Genomic DNA, 23,659 nt, shown 5'->3' with positions numbered 1-23,659 from the left:
CTAGACCATGGATAGAGGCTCTGGACAGTGGGGCTCCACCCCTGGGTCTCACAGCACTAGACCATGGTCTCTCATAGGCCACACAACACTAGCAATTGGCCATAGCTGAACCTCGCAGTGTTGAATCATAGCTGCAGTGCCCACGGAATGGAGTTTCCCTGTCTGAGCAATGCCGCACTAGACCATAGCTGTGACTGACAGGGATCTGATGGGGTCTTCTAGCTGCAGATTATTTACCTTTAGATTTACCATGTATCGGGCTGGATCTGGAAATTTTACGTGAGCAGTGCCCCTTTCTTTTCCTCTTTTTCTATTCCGCCACCTCAAGAATGGATGGCGGAGGATCATCTAACTTTACTCCAAGAGGAAGTTGCAGCTCTCCTTGCCAAGGGGGCTATAGAGGGGGCTCTGATTTCAGAAGTATGCAGTAGTTGCTATTCCCACTACTTTCTGATTCCGAAGAAAAACAAAGGGTTATAGCCATTTTAGCTCTACAGACCGCCAATTCCTTCCTCAAAAAGGAGAAGTTAAACATGCTCTGGTCTTGTCTGTTCTAGATAAAGGTAACTCGCTGTAGCGTTTGACTTGTATTTTGCGTATTTTCACATCTCCATCCAGCTGGGTCTCGGACGTTACCTGCAGTTCAAGGTAGGGCACGAGCACCTTCAGTTTACTACCCTTTGGCCTTCCCAGCGCTGCTCCAGTGTTCACAAAGGTGCTGATGGTGGTCACAGTTCATCTGCGCAGGTTAGGGATTCCAGTCTTTCCCTACCTCGATGACTGGCTGTTAAAGGCAACCTCACCCATGCTGCCGTCTCCCACCTTCAGACTATGGCAGACTTCCTGCACTCGCTGGGGTTCTCAATAAACATACTGAAGGCACACCTGACTCCTTCTCAGACACTCCCTTTCATCTGAGCTATTCTGGATACAGTGCAATTTCTGGTTTATCCTCCTGAGCAGCGAGTACGGGATATTCAGGCTATGATACTGATGTTTCTGCCTCTATCCTGACTTTTGGTGAGACTAACTTTGAGGCTGCTGGGTCTCATGGCCTCCTGCAGGTAAAGAATGCCAGGTGGCATATGCAGGCTCTGTAGTGGGACCTGAAGTTTCAGTGGGCGCAGCTTCAGGAGAGTCTCTCTGTAAAGGTCCAGTTCTCGTAGAGAACTGCAAAAGGCCTACAGTGGTGGTTGACGAACCGCGATTCGGACAGAGGCAGACACCTCTCCCTTCCCCAACCAGATCTCACTGTAGTGACAGATGTGTCACTCGTGGAATGAGGCAGCCATCAGGGAGAGGGAAGATCAGGGGACACTGGTCTCCGGCGGAGTGTGGGCTCCACATCAATTTGTTAGACCTTCGGGCGATCCGGTTGTTATTGAAAGCAATTCTTCCTTCCGTCAAGGGTAAGTTAGTGCAAGTGTTCATGAACAACACCACCGTCATGCGGTTCTGCAATTAACAGTGCGGGTGGATCGAAGACCTTTTATCAAGAGGCCCTGCGTCTCTGGACACGGATGGAACAGCAGGGCATAATCCTGGTGGTCCAACAACTAGCAGGTTCTCTGAAGGCCAGGGAGGACAAACTCAGCCGTCCATATCGAGCGGATCATGAATGGCGTCTCCAGTCGGAGGTGGCGCAAGATTGCTTTCAACAGTGGGGAGAGCCTTGGTTAGATCTGTTCGCCTCTGAAGAGAATTGCAATGTTAGCAGTTTTTTGCACACTGGAGTTTTCAAGGCGGCTATCGCTCGGTGGTGCTTTTCGTCATGACTGGAGCTCAGGCCTCCCGTGCGCCATTCTGCCCATACTACTTCTGCCCAGAGTTCTGAAGAAGGTCTAGTATGTCCGGACTGGGCGTGAAGATTCTGGTATCCGGAGCTTCTTCAAATGAGCATCAAACCTCCGATCAGGTTGCCCTTTCTGTAGGATCTTCTGTCGCAGCAGCAGGGGAAGGTTCTCTGCCTCCATGTGTGGTGATTGAGCGGCGACAGTTGATAGCTTTCGACCTTTCTTCTAACTATGTAATGTTATTTTGGCAGGCAGGTGTCCTTCCACTTAGACCGTATATGCCTGCTGATGGCTAAGGCTTGTAAAATATTGTACAGAAAGATCGATTGACCCTTTTTCTGCCTCTTTATCTACTATCCTTCTTTTTATTGTTCCCCTTGCCCAGCAGGGTTCTGCGTTGGGTACTTTAAAGGGTTATCTTTCTGTTTTATCCTCATTCCTGTGGCTGCCAGACCAACCCTCTTTGTTTAAATATCATGTTGTGAATAGATTCTTAAAAGGGCTTGCCCTTATGTTTCCACAAACTCCCTTTAGTCATGCCACAGTGGATCCTGAATTTGGTTCTTACTTTTCTTATGTGCGCTCCCTTCGAGCCTTTACATAACTGTCCCCTCCGGCTGCTTACCAATAAAACAGCCTTTCTGGTGGCAATAACATCAGTCCGGAGGGTAAGTGAGTTGCAGGCATTGTCATCCAAGCCGCCATATATGATTATCTTTGGCAAATAAAGTGGTTCTTTGCACGTGGGCTTCATTTTTGCTAAAGCTGGGAGCCCAAATCCATCTGGGTCAGTCTATCATGCTGCCCGCCATTTTTGCTTCCCCCCCCCCCCCCCCCCCCCCCCCCCCACATCCCTCGAAGGAAGAGGATCGTCTCCTCGGGCTGGACCCAAAAAGAGCGTTGTCGTTCTATCTTGACAACAAACTAGAGTTCTTGGTGGACAACTAACTCTTTGTGGTGTACGGGGAGCTAAAAATGGCTCGCTAGGTCGTTCTCTGCACTAAGATCTGCTACACCCTTGCTAAGAAGCTGCTTCCTGAGTGCTTATGAGTTTATTCCACCAGGGGGGAAGGCTGCGACCACAGCTTTGGCTCTGGGTGTCCCAGTCCTAGACATCTGCCAGGCAGCAACGTGGGCGTCTTTTCACGTGTTTGCCACGCACTACTCCTTTGACAGTCAGGTCCGCGGGGACAGACATTTTGCCCGTTTGGTCCTGCAGGACTCCTTCGTGTGAGAAATCTCTCCGCAGCCCACCGCCATTATGGTATGGCTTGGGTATCTGTTCAGAGGTAAGGAATCTGCTGCTAGAAGTCTCTATCAGATGATCAAGTTACTTCCCTTTTGTAATGCATTGTCTGTTGGGGACAATATCTAGCTGCAGATTCCTTACAGACTCACCCATGCCTCCCCACGCTGGAGACTCATTTATTAGGGCTAAGGTCGTTCCCTTTTTCAGGGCCCTAGTTATGACACACATTCAAGTTAGTCACTTCGTGGCTCTGCACTTCTGGCGTGGACAAGTGAAGGCTAAAGACGTCCGCCCACCTGGGTGGCGCCTATATAGGTGACAGCGACATCATAACAGACGCTAACGATGCCATGTGGATCCGAATGGAGCCATCATACGGCGCACACAGGGGTACTGCTCACACAAAAGTTAACTGATCTAGTCTGACGCCTAGGAATCCGCAGCTAGATATTGTCTCTACCAGATAATGAGTTACTGAAAGGAAGTACCTTGTTCAGTTGGGCCTCCCTCCCCTCTGCATTGCAGTGCTAGATTATGGCTGAGAGATCAGGGGGCCTTGTAGCTTCACATCATGTTGAATTCCAAGGAGGGGAGGGTCTCTCATCCCCTGGGCTTTGCAGTGCTAGACCATGTTAGCGAGAAGCAGAGAAGATGACCCCCCCCCCCCCCCCCCCCCCCCCACACCCCACACAGTGCTAGACCACCATTGGTTTGTGCATATGGGCCCATTTCTGGAGACTAGCCACCAAAAGTTCATCATTGCAATGTCACCAGGGTTGTATTGTTACCTATGCACCTATTACGGCTGTATTTTACTGTGCATCCAATGGACTGAGTGGGGGTACTTTAACATTGTACCTGGGCACATGGCACCATAGCTGACTACTTACCTTTCTTGCATGGGCCTTGCAGCCATATTGCACTTGTGTGAGGCCCTTCCTCCCCTGGGTATCACTGCCATGGTTGAGTGGAGGTGGCCCTCCCCTCCACTCCACGGACTTTTCAGCTCAGGACCATGGCCCACGGGGTGAGGCCCCTCGAAGGGGTGTTCAGTTAATAGTGCAGCAGGTGCAGTGGCACTAGGGCTCTGGGATATTAGGAACACAGTTCATCCAAATAATGGCTATGCTTTACTCACCACCAAGTGGACGGTCCTGTTAGCTTTACTTGCATCTGGGCCCATTGCACCACTGGTCCTGCCCCATGAATCTTGCAGCCATGATCTAGCACTGCAAGACCCAGGAGTGGCCAATACTCCTTAGACCTTGCAGCGCTGGACTATGGAGTAAAGTTCCTGAGAAACATAGCCTCCATCAATCAAAAAGAAATGCACGTAGGCAAGCATTCATATACCAATTATACAGACGTAAAGGAAAAGTTTTTACTAACCGCCGTACAGGTGGGTTCGCACCACAGTGCAGCGGGAGGGATAATCCTCTCCTCCGTGTCCTTTATAGAATTGAAACTTACCATTACATAGCTAGGCAAATTTCGATTCTATGTCGGGACCGGAGGCTCCGATTATGCTAGTTCAAAGCTTACTCGCCACTGGCTGAATGAGTTCCAAACTTTTTTGTGTCAATACCCGCCTCCTGCATGACCCAGCGCACCCACCTTGCGATAGTGGGGGAAGAGACTGCTTTGTGTGGTTTCTTTAAAGCAATCAGGAGCTGCCGTTCGCCCGGAGGGCGAAGATCTAAGGTTAAGTCCTCGTAGGCCTTGAGACACTGCACCACACAGAGCTTGGGCATTTCCGCAAAGACCGGATAGGAAATTGTTCTAGAAGCAGACTTTGTACGTCGACCAATCGTAAAGGTCATGCCATCCGGGAAAAAAACTTGTGCCGAAACGTCAAGCGCACGCACATCCAACACTCTGCGGCAAGAAACCAAACATAACAACATGGCCAGCTTAGCTGACAGCTCTTTCAGGGAGAGGTACCTGTTGGGTTGCCAGGACAAGAACAGATTGAGAACCACATTAACATCCCACAAGACTGAGTACCTCTGTTCCGGGGGCAATGACAAACGAATACCCCTCAAGAGTCGGCACACAAAAAGATGTTCTCCCACCGGATTCCATCAATCAGCTCATGACCTGCAGAAATAGCGGAACGCATAGTGTTGATGGTTCGGTATGCCCGACCGGCTGTTGTCAACTCAGCCAAGAAGTTCAAGATGGGAACGATTCCTGCGACCACGAGATCCATGTCCCGCCGAAGACACCAACGTAGCCATTTCGTCTAGGCGGACCAATAACGCTTTGAGGTGCTGGCGGCCCATGCCTTTTATAAAAGATTCAGCCGATCCCGATAGGCCGGGGAGCGACCAACGCCGCCGGAAAGGCGCCATGCCATGAGAAGAAGAGAGCCCTGAGAAACCAGGTGATGTTGTTCTCCTTCCGGATTCCGAAGAAGAGTAGTAAACGGGGGGAGTGGGATTGGAGAATCCCAAGAAAGTTCCAGAAGAACTGGAAACCCCACTTGGTACCTCCAGATTGGTGTAACCAACACCACCTCCGCCATCTGGCGGCGGACCTGAGCCGCCAGGCGGACAATCATGGCGAACGGTGGAAACGTGTAACCTCTCTCCCGACTCCACTCCTGCAGAAAAACGTCCGTCGCCTGTGCCAGCGGATCAGGTCTCCAACTGTAGAACTTCGGAGTTGGTGATCCAAGCGTGCCGCAAATAGGTCTACTGAGAAAGGACACCAAGGTCGGACAACCACTGAAAGACCTGAACATCCAGCTTCCATTTACTGAGGTCCTTCAAATGTCGGGAGTGCCAATCTGCGACCTGGTTAGCCTGACCCGGCAAGTACTCTGCCATCACCGAAACGTGATGGGCCGAGCAAACCCCCCAGAACTCCTTCGCCAAGTTCACCAGGGCTTGGGACTGGGAGCCCCCAGGTGGTTGATGTAATGCACCGCGGAGACATTGTCCATCTTCAACAGGACGCACGAGCAAACCCTGTCCCTGGTCCAGCACCGGACCGTGAAAGAGCCTGCCAACAGCTCCAGGCAATTGATGTGGAGTTCCTACTCGTCTTAACGACCAAGTGCCTCCAGTAGAGAAATCGCCGCAGCGGGCCCCCCAGCCTGACATGCTGGCATCCGACTCTATGACTATGTCGGTGGACGCCCCAAAGATGGCCCTTCTGTTCCAGGCATCCATATGGGCTAGCCAGCACGACATCTCCTCCTTGACCTTGGCGGACAGGGAAATCAGCTGGTCGTAGAACAATTCTCTTCCGAGATGGTGCGCTTTCAAGCGCTGCAACGCACGATAGTGCAGGGGCCCTGGGAAGATTGCCTGGATGGATGATGACAGCAGTCCTACCACTTGGGCAATCTGGCGGAGGGAAATGTGAGTTTTTGATATGGTCTGACGTAGCAGATGCCGGATCTTGGCCATCTTGCGAGAGGGAAGGCTCAGGACGCGTGGACTGAGTCCACCACAAAGCCCAGGAAAACGATGGACTGCGTCGGGGAGAGAACTGACTTGTCCCCGTTGATAACAAACCCCAGACTCTTCAAAAGGGAAACAGTCTGTCGCACCTGACCGGACAACGTCTGAGGAGACTGAGCCATCAGAAGGATGTCGTCCAAATAGACGTTCATCTGAACCCCCTGGCACCGCAGGAATTCCACTGCCAGATGGAGGACCTTTGTGAAGCACCAGGGTGCCGAGGACAGTCCTAACGGAAAGGCGGTGAACTCTTAAATCTGCTGCCTCTTTTGGAACAGCAAGAAACTTCGATGAGGCGGATGGATCGGTACTACCAAATGCGCATCCTTGAGATCTAGTCTCGCCATCCAGTTGCCCGGCAGAAGAACATCCCGGAGGAGATGAATACCCTCCATTTTGAAGTGCCGGTACACCAACCATCCATTGAACTCTTTCAGGTTGATGACCGGATGCCACCCAGTCTGTCTTTTCCACAAGGAAGACATTGCTCAAAAACCCCAGGGATGCGAAACCGACGGACAGATGGCCCCTTTGCGCAGAAGCTCCAAAACTTCCTCGTCGACCAGACGGGCGTCTGCCTCTGAGAACAAGATAGGACGAGGAAGACCCTTTTGGCGGGGCAAATCGTAAAACTCTATCTGGAAACCCTTGATTGTTTGCAAGACCCAGGCATCGGTCGTGACTGCTCGCTATGCCTCCTGAAATGACGCTAGCTGACCGCCTAAACAGACTTGAGAGTGAGGAATCGGACCTACCGCTGGTTGCAGGTCCGCCTGCGTTGTTCCGGTATCCTCCACGGCCACAGAATTTTTGTCCCATGGTCGGATAAAAGTTGGTATAATTGGCGGAAGTGCTGTACTAACCCCGCCCCGAGCCTTGTCCCCTACCGGGATTGGATTGCTGGCCACGGTCGGTCGCGCGCCCCCTGCCACGACTGGCCCAGTTGGAAAAACGGTTCTGGAAGACCCTTTTGATGTTGGACTGGGCCTTGACCAAACGCGTGAAGGTGGCCACAGACTTGCTCCGCTCCTTCACAAAGGGATCTCCGAAGAGGCCCCCCTGCGCAACCGCCCCGGCCTCCGAAGATGCCAGGTCGCCTAACTTGGGGTCCAGCTTAATGAGCGAGCCTCTCCGTTCTTTCGAGAGGGCACAGTTGGAGTTACCTAAGAAGATAATTGCCTGCTGTGCCCAATTCGAGAGAACGTCCCAGGATATGACGGAGCCAGACACCTTCGCCTCCTCCGCAATATCCAAAATTTCCATCATGGGCCCCACCGCGTCAAGAAGCTTATCCTGGCAGGATCGCCAGGAGTGATCTATACGCTTGCGGGGGTCCTTCATACACTTGACCAGGAAGGTGGCCATCTTGGAGTCAAGCTCCTGTGTGCAGGCCACCTTCCCTTCCAAGGTGGGGCGAGGGCACTCTGCCCGCAAACAACCCCTTGCTTCCTTCTACAAGAGCTTGCGGAGGCGATCCGCCACAAACTTGGCCACCTTGTCCCCAGGCAGCTGCCATCGGGTGGACTATGTCGTCCGGGTTAAGCATGCCTGAGGAGTCCTGTGGCAAGTCGGCCGCCGAACTGGACGGTCGCCAAGACCCCTCCTCCTCGTCGTCCGAGTCCGCTGTGGAGCCCCCATTTAGGTATGGCGAGTCTGGCCCAACAGATTCCGCGGGAGTCTGGACCGGAGAAGGCACAGGGGGAGGGTTGGACGACTTAGCGACAAAGGCGTCCCTGAGGCGGTCAAAAGCATCCTAATCCACCCCCTGGGACTCCCCCCGGACCCTCCTCCACACGTCCCTTCTTAGGTAGTGGGGGACCCTCCCACTGGGGCAAGGTAGGTACAGAACCAGTGAAATCTAAGCAGGCATGGGCCAACTTGGCGCATTCCGCTATGATGCGGTTCGTGAGACGCTCCTCCATGGTAGCCACCACATCATTAACACATTTGAAAATTGAGTCATCAACAGCCCGAAAGAACCGATCGTCTAAGGGTAGGTACTGTTGCTCCTCATAGTACTCATCTGCACCCATACTGACTATTTTCCCAAAACAGTAGGACACACTCTACAGCTCAGCCCAAAGTCTGAGGTATCGCCCCTTTATCTCAGGGAGTCTGTCAGAAAACCCTGAGCTAGAGCCACCAATAACCAGGTTTGCCTGTACGCAAAGGGCTCTCCTCGCCCTAAACGCTGCAATTGGGGCACAGGGTGTTAATCCCTTACTAGCACGGGCAGTCTGAAAGGCTGTAAATGTGTGAGGAGCGGGGTGAACCCCCGACATATAGGCTGTCTAGGCCCGAGCGTCCTCAGGCAGAGCCTGACAGGACAATAACCGCCACCCGGCGCGCTAAAGGCTCTTTGAGCTCACAGGACAATGTTCCTGCCCGCAGGCGATTTGCGTGGCGTTGCCGTAATACAGACCCCTGCCGGGGCGTTTAGTTTTAATTTAGCGGGAATACGGACCCCGCCGGGGGCGTCACGGTATGGCAGCAGGGGAACAAGGCTCTCCGGGTGTGTGTTTCACGACGCGTCTCTCCTGCACTGAGGAGACACGCTGCAGAGACCAACGAGACCCGGGAGCTCCCACTAGCAGGCACAATTGGGGACGGCACCATCAGGGATAGCCGTGAGAAGAGCAGAGCGCTCCCGCGGCAGGGAACCTGCTGAATAAAGCACAATATCAACAGAGTCCCCAACAAGGCGAGGCAGAGAACCGCCAACAAATCTAATGAGGTACACAGTCAACAATAAGCAAATAGATAGCAGAGAAAGCACCAGAACAACAAGCATTGGAAATGCAATAGGTCTCGCATTAGAAAAGTTGGAGTTATTGGTCTTGTAAATGACATATTTTATTTATTTGTTGGTTTTTAAAATTGCTAAATTGATGGCTTTGTCATTTACAATGCCAATAGTTATAACTTTCGCGAATGTGACACCTATAGCATTTGGAATGCAACATGTTTTGTATTTACGTGACTTAGATGGCAGCTCTGGTCGTTAGGCCACATCTCTAGAGAGCAGGAGAGTGCAGCAGGGGAGAGAAGCACAGCAATGCAATAGGTCTCGCATTAGGAAAGTTTGAGCTATTGGTATTGTAAAGGACACATTTTTTATTTATGTGCTTGTTTAGAAAATAGCGAATTAATAGCTTTGTTATTTACAATGCCAATAGTTTTATCTTTCGCAAATGTGACACCTATTGTAACACAATATGTGTTGTGAGGGGTTGAGGGTGAGGGGTTGAGGGTGAGGGGTTGAGGGTGAGTGAGGGTGAGGGGTTGAGGGTGAGTGAGGGTGAGTGACGGTGAGGGGTTGAGGGTGAGTGAGGGTGAGGGGTTGAGGGTGAGGGGTCGAGGGTGAGGGGTTGAGGGTGAGTGAGGGGTTGAGGGTGAGGGGTTGAGGGTGAGTGAGGGTGAGGGGTTGAGGGTGAGTGAGGGTGAGGGGTTGAGGGTGAGGCTGAGGGGTTGAGGGTGAGTGAGGGTGAGTGAGGGTGAGGGTGAGTGAGGGTGAGGCTGAGGGGTTGAGGGTGAGTGAGAGTGAGGGTGAGTGAGGGGTTGAGGGTGAGGGGTTGAGGGTGGGTGAGGGTGAGGGGTTGAGGGTGAGTGAGGGTGAGGGGTTGAGGGTGAGGGTGAGGGCGGGTGAGGGCGAGTGAGGGCGAGTGAGGGCGAGTGAGGGTGAGGGGTTGAGGTTGAGGGGTTGAGGGTGAGTGAGGGTCAGGGTGAGTGAGGGTGAGGGGTTGAGGGTGGGTGAGGGTGAGGGGTTGAGGGTGAGGGCGAGTGAGGGCGAGTGAGGGCGAGTGAGGGCGAGTGAGGGCGAGTGAGGGCGAGGGGTTGAGGGTGAGGGGTTGAGGGTGAGTGAGGGTCAGGGTGAGTGAGGGTGAGGGGTTGAGGGTGGGTGAGGGTGAGGGGTTGAGGGTGAGGGGTTGAGGGTAAGTGAGGGTGAGTGAGGGTGAGTGAGGATGAGGGGTTGAGGGTGGGTGAGGGTGAGGGTGAGTGAGGGTGAGGGTGAGTGAGGGTGAGGGTGAGGGTGAGTGAGGGTGAGGGGGTGAGGGTGAGGGGGTGAGGGTGAGGGGTTGAGGGTGAGTGAGGGTGAGGGTGAGTGAGGGTGAGGGGTTGAGGGTGAGTGAGGGTGAGGGTGAGTTAGGGTGAGGGGTTGAGTGAGGATGAGTGAGAGTGAGGGTGAGTGAGGGTGAGGGGTTGAGGGTGAGGGTGAGTGAGGGTGAGGGTGAGTGAGGGTGAGGGTGAGTGAGGGGTTGAGGGTGAGTGAGGGTGAGTGAGGGTGAGGGTGAGTGAGGGTGAGGGTGAGTGAGGGTGAGTGAGGGTGAGTGAGGGTGAGGGTGGGTGAGGGTGGGTGAGGGTGAGTGAGGGTGAGGGGTTGAGGGTGAGTGAGGGTGAGGGGTTGAGGGTGAGGGTGAGGGGTTGAGGGTGAGGGGTTGAGGGTGAGGGGTTGAGGGTGAGGGGTTGAGGGTGGGTGAGTGAGGGTGAGTGAGGGTGAGGGGTTGAGGGTGAGGGGTTGAGGGTGGGTGAGTGAGGGTGAGGGGTTGAGGGTGAGTGAGGGTGAGGGGTTGAGGGTGAGTGAGGGTGAGGGGTTGAGGGTGAGTGAGGGGTTGAGGGTGAGGGGTTGAGGGTGAGTGAGGGTGAGGGGTTGAGAGTGAGTGAGGGTGAGGGGTTGAGGGTGAGTGAGGGTGAGGGTGAGAGTGAGTGAGGGTGAGGGGGTGAGGGTGAGTGAGGGGTTGAGGGTGGGTGAGGGGTTGAGGGTGAGTGAGGGTGAGTGAGGGTGAGGGGTTGAGGGTGAGGGAGGGTGAGGGCTTGAGGGTGAGGGTGAGAGGTTGAGGGTGAGGGGTTGAGGGTGAGTGAGGGTTTGAGGGGGAGGGGTTGAGGGTGAGGGTGAGTGAGGGTGAGGGGTTGAGGGTGAGTGAGGGTGAGGGGTTGAGGGTGAGTGAGGGTGAGTGAGGGTGAGGGTGCGAGGGTGAGGGGGTGAGGGTGAGGGGTTGAGGGTGAGTGAGGGTGAGGGGTTGAGGGTGAGTGAGGGTGAGGGGTTGAGTGAGGGTGAGTGTGAGTGAGGGTGAGGGTGAGTGAGGGTGAGGGGTTGAGGGTGAGTGAGGGTGAGGGTGAGTGAGGGGTTGAGGGTGAGTGAGGGTGAGTGAGGGTGAGGGTGAGTGAGGGTGAGGGGTTGAGGGTGAGGGTGAGTGAGGGGTTGAGGGTGAGTGAGGGTGAGGGGTTGAGGGTGAGTGAGGGTGAGGGTGAGGGGTTGAGGGTGAGTGAGGGTGAGGGGTTGAGGGTGAGGGGTTGAGGGTGAGGGGTTGAGGGTGAGTGAGGGTGAGGGAGTGAGGGTGAGTGAGGGTGAGTGAGGGTGGGTGAGGGTGAGTGGGGGTGAGGGGTTGAGGGTGAGTGAGGGCGAGGGTGAGTGAGGGTGAGTGAGGGTGAGGGTGAGGGGTTGAGGGTGAGTGAGAGTGAGGGTGAGTGAGGGGTTGAGGGTGAGGGGTTGAGGGTGAGTGAGGGTGAGGGGTTGAGGGTGGGTGAGGGTGAGGGTGGGTGAGGTTGAGGGTGAGTGAGGGTGAGTGAGGGGTTGAGGGTGAGTGAGGGTGAGTGAGGGTGAGGGGTTGAGGGTGAGTGAGGGTGAGTGAGGGTGAGTGAGGGTGAGGGAGGGTGAGGGTGAGTGAGGGTGAGGGGTTGAGGAGGGTGAGGGGTTGAGGAGGGTGAGGGGTTGAGGGTGAGGGTGAGTGAGGGGTTGAGGGTGAGTGGGGTTGAGGGTGAGTGAGGGTGAGGGTGAGGGTACATGCTTTTCACTTTCTTCAAAGGTTGTCCGTGCATCAAGGGTAGTTGACTGAACTTTAAGTATAATAATTGTACGTACTCTTCGGTGGCATTGAGCTCACACCCTCGAATGGTCTTCGGTAGTATTGTTTCCTGTAGAATTCTATTTCCTGCTTATAAAGCGCATGTCTCGGTCAGTATCAGCAAAGTGGTATGTGCATGTGAAAGTCGGAGAGTTGGAGGCGGTTAAGGAAATGCAGAACATTCTGCAAAAGTAATGGGAAACCATTTTTATCTTGAAACTGTTTTTAACCGACAGTCTTTTATTCCTAATCATAGATGAGTGGGAGTAATACAGGGACTGGAGCAGCAGCGCCTCAGGTTGGATTGGTGTGGCAGGCAGGAGAAAGTCAGGAGAGGGAGGAGGGGGAACTGCTTGCGAAATGAAATTAAAAGCGGCCGGGCGGGAAATGCTCTCGGTAGCATTCGTTTGAAGTGTGAAGCAGCGGGCGGGAGCAGCCTTTGATGTGCGGATAATTAGGGGAGGAGAAGCCAGGAGATCCAAGCTGGGGAACAGATGGCTGGCGATTTGGTGCTGTGCAAGCGCATTGACCTAAAAGCCACGGGCACAGCACCAAATCGCCCAGTTAGTTTAACTCTGGTTAAAACCCTATATCCTCGCAAGCTCGATGCGCATGCGCATCGAATAGCGAGACCTAAAAACGGTGACTTATCTGTTGCAGCGGAGCAGCGAAGAAAGAGGAGGGACAACCAGGGTGAAGGACCTATCTAGGATGTACTGACACTAAGGAAGGACTATGGACTGGTGTTACATGATGGACTCATGGTGTTCTAGTCCGTTCAAGCTTATTTGAATTTTGCTTTTTTCCTCCAATTGGATGTGTTCCATGGATAAAAAGAAAGTGTTTATGTGTTGATTTCGCTTCTGTGGAGAAATGAATAGAATAAAGTGAAGAAAGATATAGCATAAACGGAGCCTCGGGTCCTGACATAGAATTCTTTATTCATTTCCTTCCTTTAGTAAGCAACTTAAAACTGGAGCCTACAGTTTTAAGTTACTTCCTAAAGGAAGGAAATGAATAAAGAATATTGTGTATTGTAAAGAATATGGACTTTATGTGTTGATTGCTTGTGCAATGTTTTTTTCTTTTTTTGCTGAACTCGTATACAAATACAGGTTTTTCGAGGGTGCTGAACCATTATAGATCTAACCAACTAATTAGTATGATATGTACTAACGAGATGACCCATATGTGTTTGTGCCTGGTACAAAGTTTTGATGCACTAACTCGTTTTAGTGGTTCTGTTATTAGTCATTCTTTTGTTTACGTAGGGGCCGCCTCAATGGCGTTTTTGGTCATTACAAGTGACCCTAGGAGTTAATGTGTGCACTGTTGCGTTCTAAAATTATTCTTTCTTTTTTTGACGTTTAATAGTAGATATGGATCTATAATAATATTATGCTTTCTTTTTTTCCATACACTTGTGACATTCACTCATTGTACGATATGAATTAGTATAACTGCAAGATGGCTTCCGAGTTAGTTTTTGCAATTACTGCATGTGACTCAGAATTTTGGAAATTGATATCAATTGCAAGATGGCGCTCATGGTCCATGCCTTGCGCATGCGAGGATTACTGTCCTGCTCTACCTTTTCCGTTAACCTGTAAGTTTCGTTTTTGCTCATTTTTGGACTACTGTACGATGTGGCTGTCTTTTTATTTATCGCCTGAGCCAGCGCATGTGCTCCTCTGGCGAGACTTTTAGTAAGAGCTTCAGAAAGTGCTACCACTGTGGCCTAGAGCTTTCGGTTACGCGCTTCCATCATGGCTCATTAAGTGCATCGCTCGCGGACAACCTTCCAGCCCGAGATCGCGATCACTCCCACTTTGACGTCCGCGTCGCGCGTGCACACACAACTCCCAGGCTTGTCTTCAATGCCATCACTTGTTTCTTGTGGGCAATCAGGGCCTCCTCCCTGAAATTGAATTACGCTATGATTAGGCTTTCCTGTTTTCAGTTTCTATTTTTGGCAAATTCTGGTGGGGTTTTTTCAGTGTTTTCAGGTGATTTCAATATCTTCAAAAAACAGTGGTTATCAGTGGTTACACATTTTTACACCATTAAAAACAACAGAAACAGTGTTTTTCTGCTGTTTATGGAATGTATTGCTTTTATTATTGCTTGCTTTATGCACTGATAGCACATGGTATATAGACAGTGTATATATGGTGTATATGAGGTCCAAATACATTTTAGCAAATTTAACTTATAATAGTACACCATACAATACTTCTTCAGTGAACCTTTGGTCATGTGCGTTCACTCTTTCCTTCCCATGTAAACTTTTTTCTGTGAAAAGGCCCTCTCAACATTGGCACTTGAGACTGCACCAAAGCAGCCAGTACACAATGTGTTCACTCTGGCCATTGACATACCTTTCCATGCCAATACTGGTCCACTTGAAGATTGCAATTTTCATGGTAGGTTCTGCACGTTTGCACTGAACTGGGCGCTTAGACCCTCAGAGTTATTGAATCGGTCAAAAATGAAGCAGCACTTTTGAAACTACGGAGGAAATCCCCATTTACGGAAGGGATCTAGAACTTGTACAGAGTACCACAGTGAGGTTTCATTAACTTCAAATGCCATATTGGTGAAGGGACATTTCTATGCATCATTGCAAGCCATTTCTCATACATTGCAAGCACTCTAACATGGAACATGTTGCAGTGCCAGAGTCACTAAAGGTGTTGCCCAGGCTACTCTCCAGGAGATGTTTTACATCTATACCAATTATGCTGAACACTTGGCAGACAAGGGTGTTTTCAGACTCTAGTTTTTTTATTATGTCCACTACAGCATTTGTTTTCCTGCAAAAATCTAAGAATGCTGTAGAGTGTACTTTGTTTCACATCACTATCAATATGCGACCAAAGATCCTCACATTACTTGCCTTTGCCATCATCACTCAGCACAAATTCTGTAAATGGTCGCCACATGTATAATATAACATTCATCGCCCCTTGGACTGAGAACCATCATCTAAGTGACACAGTTGGGATGCCGCTTTATTTGATGCCACACAAAGCACAAAAGGAGAAATATTTGCATTTTAGTTCCTGTGGATATCAAAACAGTGCCACAGAATGGCCTAGAAATCAATAGCATTTTTATTAACTTTAAATATTGTAAAGATGCTTGCAACATACGATTTAACAAGTGGCAAGGATCTCTTACAGGAAAGAATTTCAACTCGGGTATCGATTTTGACAGGTCATCAGACAACATTTTCATATACATAGCTGAATCACTGCACATACAAACAATATCATTCCAATCTTTGTTGAACTTGGACAGAACCTTTTTACAGAACATTCCAAGTGACACTGCATTCCATGTTTTTCAAAAGTCTGGTGTCATGTTTTCACCACTATCCCAGATGCTTGGTGATAGCACTCTTTTGACATATATTTTTCTCATTATACCTTGCATTGAATGTTTGAAGCCTGAGGTGTTGGCAATTCACCTACTATCAATACTGACTCACTAGAAACTGGGGGCTGATTTATTAAGGGTTTTTACCCATTCTCTGTGGGTAAATGTGATGACACGTATTGGGAAACATTTCCAGTCATTTTTCCTACCAGTGAAAGAATCAAACGCAGCCAAAATATCAAACATGATTTTGATATTTCCTGATTCACTACATTTTATAAAATAATTAAACAAGATGTAAAACATGCTTCGAAACTCTGTATCTTTAGACCAAAGACTACAAAACTGGAAAAAGAAAATGGAAGAAGAAACAATATTTTTGTGGTATCCCTAAACAACAAAACTCAAGCAGAATAATGTTATCTCAGTCTTTCTTGCTGCTAGCTTGTATAACAAAGTTACATTGAATTGGCCCCTTCAAGAAGAAGAATAAATACTCTTTCACTCTCCATTTTCTCTCTTTGAATGGCAATTAGTTTGTGGTTGTGCAGGTGTTTTTTCAGTGTTTATATGTTTTCACTGGTGAGGGCTATTTCTCTTTCGGTGGTGTTTTATCAGTTATTATAGGTTTAAACCTAAAACCGGGCAGCCTAGCTAGGATTATTTACAGTGTCCTCGCCCTTTAAGCGGGGAACTATTTTCGATCCTGGGGGGGATTCATAAATGGATGAAGCTCTGGGAAGAAAGACCCATCCGAAGTATGGCCTCGCAGAGTCATCATCCATGGAAAGGAGCTTTCTGAGAAGCGGTTCCCTCTGCTCAGAAGGGCAGGTCTCAGACGACTCCTGGCACCTCAGTAGAAACTTTAACTGGTTCATCTCGGGCTGCGCCCCTTGCTCTAAGCTCGCTGAGCAGTCCTCTGCATCTAGACTAGTTTATCAAGGAGGCGGGGCTTCTCTCTTGTGTGCCTCTAAGTACTGGGGTCTCTCTCTCCGAGAGCGGTAAAGACTGGACTCCACCTGCTAAAATGCGGAAGAATCTTAAAACTTGCGATGGCAGCCGCGATCTTTCTTCTTAGCAGCTGCATTTTTACCAAGTTAAGTTTTTGTCATAGCGCTAAGAAACTCTGCTATGCCTCCACGTTCTGAATAATTAGAAAATACATATAGTTGTAGAAGGACACTCTTTTTGAGAAATTAGCTCTGTTAAAGGCTGGGTGGCTTTCTCTTTGCAGTTTAAAAAGCTTGGGTCTTCAGTTATTCTTAAGTTTTGAATGACGCCTCTTATTGTTTTAGACAAAAAAACCTCCTTGCCACTTCTGTATGGTATACAGACCATAAGAAGTCCTAGAAAGCATCACGCATATGGAAGTATAAAACAAAGTGAGACACATATGTATTTATTTTTAAATCATGCACAACGTTTGAGCGAGTTTAAACCAATAAATGTGCACTGTACCGCGTAGGGTAGGGAAAAAAAGTATGACGTAGCATTTCACTGTCCTGGGACCCCAAAGGTTGCAGCCGGACCCTAAATATTGTTCCTTTCCTGTTACTACCACATGGCTCCTTCTTAGGGGTGTGGTTGTATTCTCATTTCTGTATTTACACAACAGCTGTGGAGAAGCACCGAGCAGAGCTTGCTATGTCAGGTTATTGATCAGGATTCCTTCCATGGGACCCAGGCACGGGAGAGACGTCGTGCATGCTGCACATGGAAGGGCCACACGTCCATCGGCTCTTGTGCATAGTGTCTCTAGCAGCATCATGTATGTTCATAGTCCTGACAGTATCACCTGACCTCAGGGACACAGACAAGCTGCAGACACAAGTCACCTGAATGAGAGCTAAGTGTTGCTTCTCGGGGGTTCAACCATGTGAAAGAGGGGTACGCACACAAACTCCTGTCCCCTTACATAGTTTAAATGTACACTGCACCCAAGTATGTATACTAAAAATATGCTTCGAGAGAGTCCTAATGTAAATGAAAAACGCCTTCTTAGTAACCTTGAGTCGGGTCACATAGATGAAAAGATGTAGATTTATTGAAGAAGACATCTCTTAGGGTACAGATTCTATATAAATGTCTCACCAAGAGCAGCACCCTCACTGCTCGGCCCACTCTCTTCAACTGACCCCGCCACACCAAGGGAGGTATTCCCCTGTATGCCAGACTCGCAACATAAGGGGGAAGCAACGAGTGGGTGTAGGGCAGCTCCATTGTCCATTTGGCTCCTGGATAATTAAAACCAGCATTTACAATGCAGTAGGTGTCGCATTTACGCGAGTTTGAGCTGTGGGCATTGAAAATGGCGATGCCTTTTATTTTTGTTTTAGTTTTTTAAACATAAATAAAAGGCATTGTCATTTACAATGCCAATAGCTTAAACTCGCGTAAATGCGAGACCTATTGCATTGCAAATGCTTGTTTATCATGCTTATGTGGTCTCTTTATGAACACTCTGTATACGGACCGTTAGAAAGGTTTGGCTGCGGTCTTGTCCGTTAACACGTATTTGGTATTTGCACTCTCTATTCTATCTGTTTTAATGATAGATGGAATTTGCGATTTACTGACTTGAATACTCCGGGGGTTACTAGTTTAATTGCTATTACCATATATTTACCATATACTCTTTTTTACTCTATTGCTTACATCTTGTGGTGCGTTATTTCTGCAGCATACGAATAACTCTTCAGTTACTTATTTGGACTTCAGATATTCTCTTTTTCTCTATTTAGGGAATTCATTCATATTATGGCCTATGATCCCGACAATACAGAGCCGTTTTTCCAAACAAAGATTATCAACACTCTGAGCAGATTCCTACTGATACAACAGGTTATTATGGACTCCTTTGTACTGTCTTTCTTTTTTTTTCTCACGTTTCTCTTATATATGAGGTCTGGGACCTATGGCAAAGACATCTCTGCATGCTGGGTACTATGGTCCTATTCTGTATTATTACTCTAAGGGATGCACAAACTTGTTGCCCTCCTTTTTGCCTATGCCGATTTTCTTTCTTTGGATCAAAATTATTAATTGGATTTACTTTGTTTAACTCAAACTGTTAATTTATTGGTAATATTGTATAAAGAATCACAATGATGTGCAATTGGTGTAGTATACTCTTTTCTCCCTTTTCTTTCCCTTATTCCGAAGCTGAACACCTGTGGTGGGTGAAGGTGTTTTACTAGTTTTGGTTGTGTATTCTAGGCTTTGATGTTTTGTACTTAAATGTTTACAGCCCTGAAGAAGTTGAGGCATTACTTACCTATCGACGAAACACATGTTGGCTGAACCGTACTATTGGCTACACTATTGTAATTTGGCTGTACAATCCTACCATTGATGGGAATTTATATTGGCTGTGTGGAACTTTACTAGCCTCGTTTTTGAGAAGATTTATGGACTACTCCCGAACAGAGGAATTGGATTAAAGTGGACTTTTTATCACTTATTGTTGAATTGGACATTGACTCTTTATTATAACCTGAGTGCTCGGATTATTCTTTTGAGATAGTTAGTCCCCTCTCTTTAGAGGGACATATTCAGGGTTGTTTGGTAACCAACCCTTTTCCTTTTGAGCACCATTTAATTTGATAGTAGAAAAAATACAATCTCCACACATAGCATAGAGCTCCCACTGTTCCTTCTACCTGGTTACCAATTGTTTATATTTATCTATCAAAACTGTTAATTTGAATCTATATCATGCTAATCTATATTAGGAAATGTGCGCTTGAACCATCTTTTAGGCTACTAATTAGTATTAAAAGTAAAGGCTGCAGGGGAGGTTGATGAAGGCCATGTAGTCATGGCTTAGGCAATTGCCAGTGAACCCTGTTAACCTACATATCATTGTGTCCTGGTATTTTCACATTCACAATGTACGTTTGGTATGCAAAATACCAAGAATGCTAATCCCTTTCAGAGAACACTCTCAATAATTATGCTTTTTTTACGGGGAACATCCTTTACTACGCAACTTTTACCACACAGTACTTTTACAACGCAGGTTTTACTACGCATACCATTACAACGCATTACACTGGGGGGCGCTCTAGGATAAGGAATAAGTTTAATTAACTATCCAACACCTTCCCTAGTGTCCACGGGGATAGGAGTTGGAATAGTAAATTAAACTACTCACTATCCAGCACCCCAAAGTGTAATGCGTTGTAATGGTATGCGTAGTAAAACCTGCGTTGTAACAGCATGCGTGGTAAAAGCATGCGTTGTAACGTCATACATCCTTTTTTTTACACTGCGCTCTAACTTATGCTTTAAAATATTTCAAAGGAAAAGGTTATCGGAACTCAGATTATCTCTCTCACTGGATCTCCAGGCTTAATATTACAGTGACTTTAGCAATGCCTGTTTTCAGCTGTTTTGTTTGCTTTCATATCTTGCTCAAAAGTTTTTGTGCTGCACATCTGATCTTGGACTTAATATCTGGAAAACCATCTTGTAATGTTTTGGTTTAAATTTCTTTTATTGATTTTGCAAAAGACTAGAACGAACTAGCCAGTGTGCTCAACAATCATCGGGGTACAACCCAGCAGTTTTGCCTATGGCATGTAATAGGCGTGAACAAATAAAGAAAAAGGAAAAACAACACTCCACCCTCTCCCCCTCCTCGAATAAAAAGGAAATAAAACACCCCAAGAAAGCAAAGAAAGGAACAGTGCTCCTGAAGGAAACCTCCCAGAATATGCTAAGTAGGGGGCGCAGTGGGAGCAGATGGAAAAGGAGGATCCGCAAGTCTCAAGAGTCTGAGGTATTTTGGGCAGGTGAGCTCCGTAAATTCGGATGTCAACAGTGCAAGGAAGGGCTCCCACAAATCATGAAATGAAGCCCCTGGATTGGTCAAGGAAAGGGAAATCTTCTCCATCCCTAAAATAGTCCATAGTCTGTGGAGCCACCCTAGTCGTGTAGGGACGATCTTAGTACCCCAGTGCGTCAGGACCTTCTGGACCGCCGCACCCAAGGCCAGCGCCATCTGTTTGTCACTCCTGGATGGATTTAAGAGGGAAAGTGATGGTGTTTGGGAGGCCCAGAAGGACGTAAACTGGGAATCTGGGTATCTAAATGTAAGTCCACCTCGTCTAGGACTTGTTGCCAATAGGACCCCAGGGCGGGGCATTCCCAAAGTAGGTGAGCAAGGGTGCCTAGGGAACTGCAGGTCCGCCACTACAGTGCGCCATGTGAAGGATTACCCCTGTGAAGCCTCACCGAAGTTTAATACCAATATGTGGCCAGTTTAGTGTCCGTCTCAATAGAGGCTACGTTGTGTGTGGTGCGGTGGGCCCGGTGATGGATATCCTTCCACTCCTTTTGTGAAAGTTCCCTACTCAACTCCCCCTCCCAACGCAGTTGCCCGGGGATTTCCCAGTATCTGAGGTGCCTCGGGTGAATTTATACAGGTCCGATGTCAGTCGTGCGTTGTTGTCGTGTTAGTAACCATTTCTCAAAGGAAGTGAGAAGCCTCTCCGCACCCTCTCTTACTTCCCTATGGAGTACCCAGTGTCTAATCTGTAGCTATCCGTAACATTCCGTCTCGGGAATTCCATGCTCAGTGCGGAACTCAATGAAAGGGTGCAATCCCGAGTGGTTGAAAAGTGGCCTATGGAGCGGCAAGCCTCAGTTGTCCAATGGTGGAAGTCCCTGTGGTCGAGTCCAGGAGTAAAGTCTGGGTTCTGTGCGATAGGTGTTATAGGGGATAGGAATGTCTTGAGCCCCCTAGTGGTTGCAGTCTTATCCCATGCCAACAGTATTGGTCGGATAACCTTTAAGAGATTGCGAGGGCGCCCCGTACGCGAGAGGAAGGGAACTCCCCATAATGTCAGGCCGGCGAGGGACCTGTCCATGAACAGCCAGTGTTTCTCAGATTCAGGGCGTGCCCACTCCACCGGCGCCTTCATTTGAGCCACCCGCCAGTAAGTCAGTAGGTCTGGGACACCCAGTCCCCTCTCCACCGGATCGCAGTAGGCGAGTTCATGGCGCACCCGAGCCCGCTGATCTCGCCAAACAAAACGCTCAATATCCCTCTGTAGAGCCCTATGACCCCGGACGGTGGTGTCAGCAGGAGAGTGTGGAATAAGTAAAGTGTCTGGGGCAATAACACCATTTTGACCGCCTCTATCCGGCCCAGCCAAGAGAGGGAGTGGGGTCTCCACTTCCGGAGGGAGTCTCGGACCTGCTTCAAAAGCGCTGTGTAGTTAGACTGTCTTGCGGCGATAATAGTAGGGGCCACCCGCAACCTCAAATAGGAGATAGATTCATGGGCCCACTGGATCTGAAAAGTGCGCTGGATGTATTCCAGCATCTCTGGTTCTAATGACAGATTAAGGGCTTGTGACTTATGCACGTTGATCTGGAAGCCAGAGGCAAGTGCAAAGCGGTCTAGTTCATCTAAAAAAGCTGGCAGGGAGTCCCTAGGGCATTCCAAAGTTGCCACCACATCGTATGCATATAGACAGAGTTTATGCTCCGAGCCCCCGAAGCGCGCTCCTTTGATAGCAGGGTCATCAGACTCTTTGAGCCAAAGGCTCCATATAAAGAGCGAATAGAAGTGGCGACAGCAGGCACCCCTGTCTGGTCCCCCTACAAATAGAGAAGGCTGCTGACGCCATACTGTTAACCCGCATGATAGCTGCAGGGTTCGTGTAGCTCTGGAAGATCCAATTGATAAAACGATCTGGTAAACCAAAGTGAACCAGCATCTCCCTTCGATATGGCCAGTGGACACTGTCGAACACTTTTTCGGTGTCGACCAAGAGGCCTATACGCTCTGCTGGAAAGCGTTGTGAGCGGTCTACTAAATGAAAAAGTCGTTTGGTATTATCGGAGTACTGGCGTCCACGGACAAAACCAGACTGGTCAGGGTGTATCAATCCGGGAAGGTGGCGAGAGCGTCTGGCAGCCAGAATTCCAGTGAAGAGCTTTAGGTCTACATTAAGAAGGGATATGGGGCGGTAGGAGCTACAGAAGCGCTTGTCCTTGCCTGGCTTAGGAATCACTGTGATTAAGGCTTCCAACATGGAGGGTTGAAAGGAAGAAGTCAGGGTCGACCCTATTGAATTAAAAACGCGCGTCAAAAGCGGGGCCAGTGTTGTGCAAAACTTTTTATAAAGAACAGATCTGAACCCATCAGGGCCAGATGACTTGTTGAGTTTCAGGCGGGAGATCGTGGAGACAACCTCCTCAGCCGAATAGCTCATCTACCTGGTTGGGAAGTAATTTGGCTGTGGCCATGTCCCGAAGATAATGGACCGGTTCATTCTCGGGTAAGGTTTGGGCCGTATATAATGTTTTGTTGAATTGCCTAAAGGCCTCCACGATCTCCTGGTCGTCTCCACACTCCCCTCCCCGGGAATCCCGTATCTCAGCGACCCTGTGTGCCTGTCTTTGCCCTCTAAGTATTTTCGCTTGAAGGCGCCCACATCGATCGCCCCCATCCCCCCCCAATTAAAAATTATGTTTAAGCCAGAGGGCTGCTTATTCAGCCCAATCAACGTCCAACCCCACGAGCTGTGCGTGGGTGGCTTTGAGAAGTTTCCAGATTCTGGGCGCCCCAGTTCTTTGATGGAAACGTTCCAGCTCGGCGACCTCACCCATCAGCTGGTCCCTTTTCTCCTGTCTATCCCTATTTCGCCCGCCGCTATGCCAATAAGTTCCCCCCGTACCACCGCCTTCATCGCCTCCCATAGGGTCGTCATGGAAATGTCTGGTGTATTATTAATGGTCAAGTAGTCTGTCATGCATTTCTGAATCTGTTGCACCACTGAGGGATGCTGGAGAATGGTATCGCGGAGGCACCAGAAGCTGCGGATGGTGCGCTGTGGAGGCAGGGTCAGAGTGAGTCGAATTGCAGAGTGGTCGGAGGAGGCGCAGGGGAGGATCTCTACACCCTGTGCCTGTCGTGTC

The 23,659-nt window shown here is 49.2% G+C and overlaps 1 protein-coding gene across 7 annotated transcripts in view; it reads left to right on the top strand.

Annotated features, from left to right (window-relative positions):
* Window positions 1-23,659, top strand: part of BAZ2A (bromodomain adjacent to zinc finger domain 2A) — a 1,275,716-nt gene that overhangs the window by 12,283 nt on the left and 1,239,774 nt on the right. For 4 of the 7 annotated variants that reach the window (XM_086959462.1, XM_086959400.1, XM_086959407.1 and 1 more), the window contains exon 2: window positions 18,472-18,571. The exons of the other annotated variants lie outside the window; for them this stretch is intronic. The gene's annotated coding sequence lies outside the window, so the exon portion shown is untranslated. The remainder of the gene's footprint in view (window positions 1-18,471; window positions 18,572-23,659) is intronic. 7 annotated transcript variants of the gene reach the window in all.

Source organism: Lissotriton vulgaris, chromosome 1_1 (assembly GCF_964263255.1).
Source record: "Lissotriton vulgaris chromosome 1_1, aLisVul1.2, whole genome shotgun sequence".
In the NCBI taxonomy this organism is placed as follows: Eukaryota; Metazoa; Chordata; class Amphibia; order Caudata; family Salamandridae; genus Lissotriton; species Lissotriton vulgaris.
The sequence above is the reverse complement of the archived record's forward strand: the minus strand, read 5'-3'. Positions and strand labels throughout refer to the sequence as shown.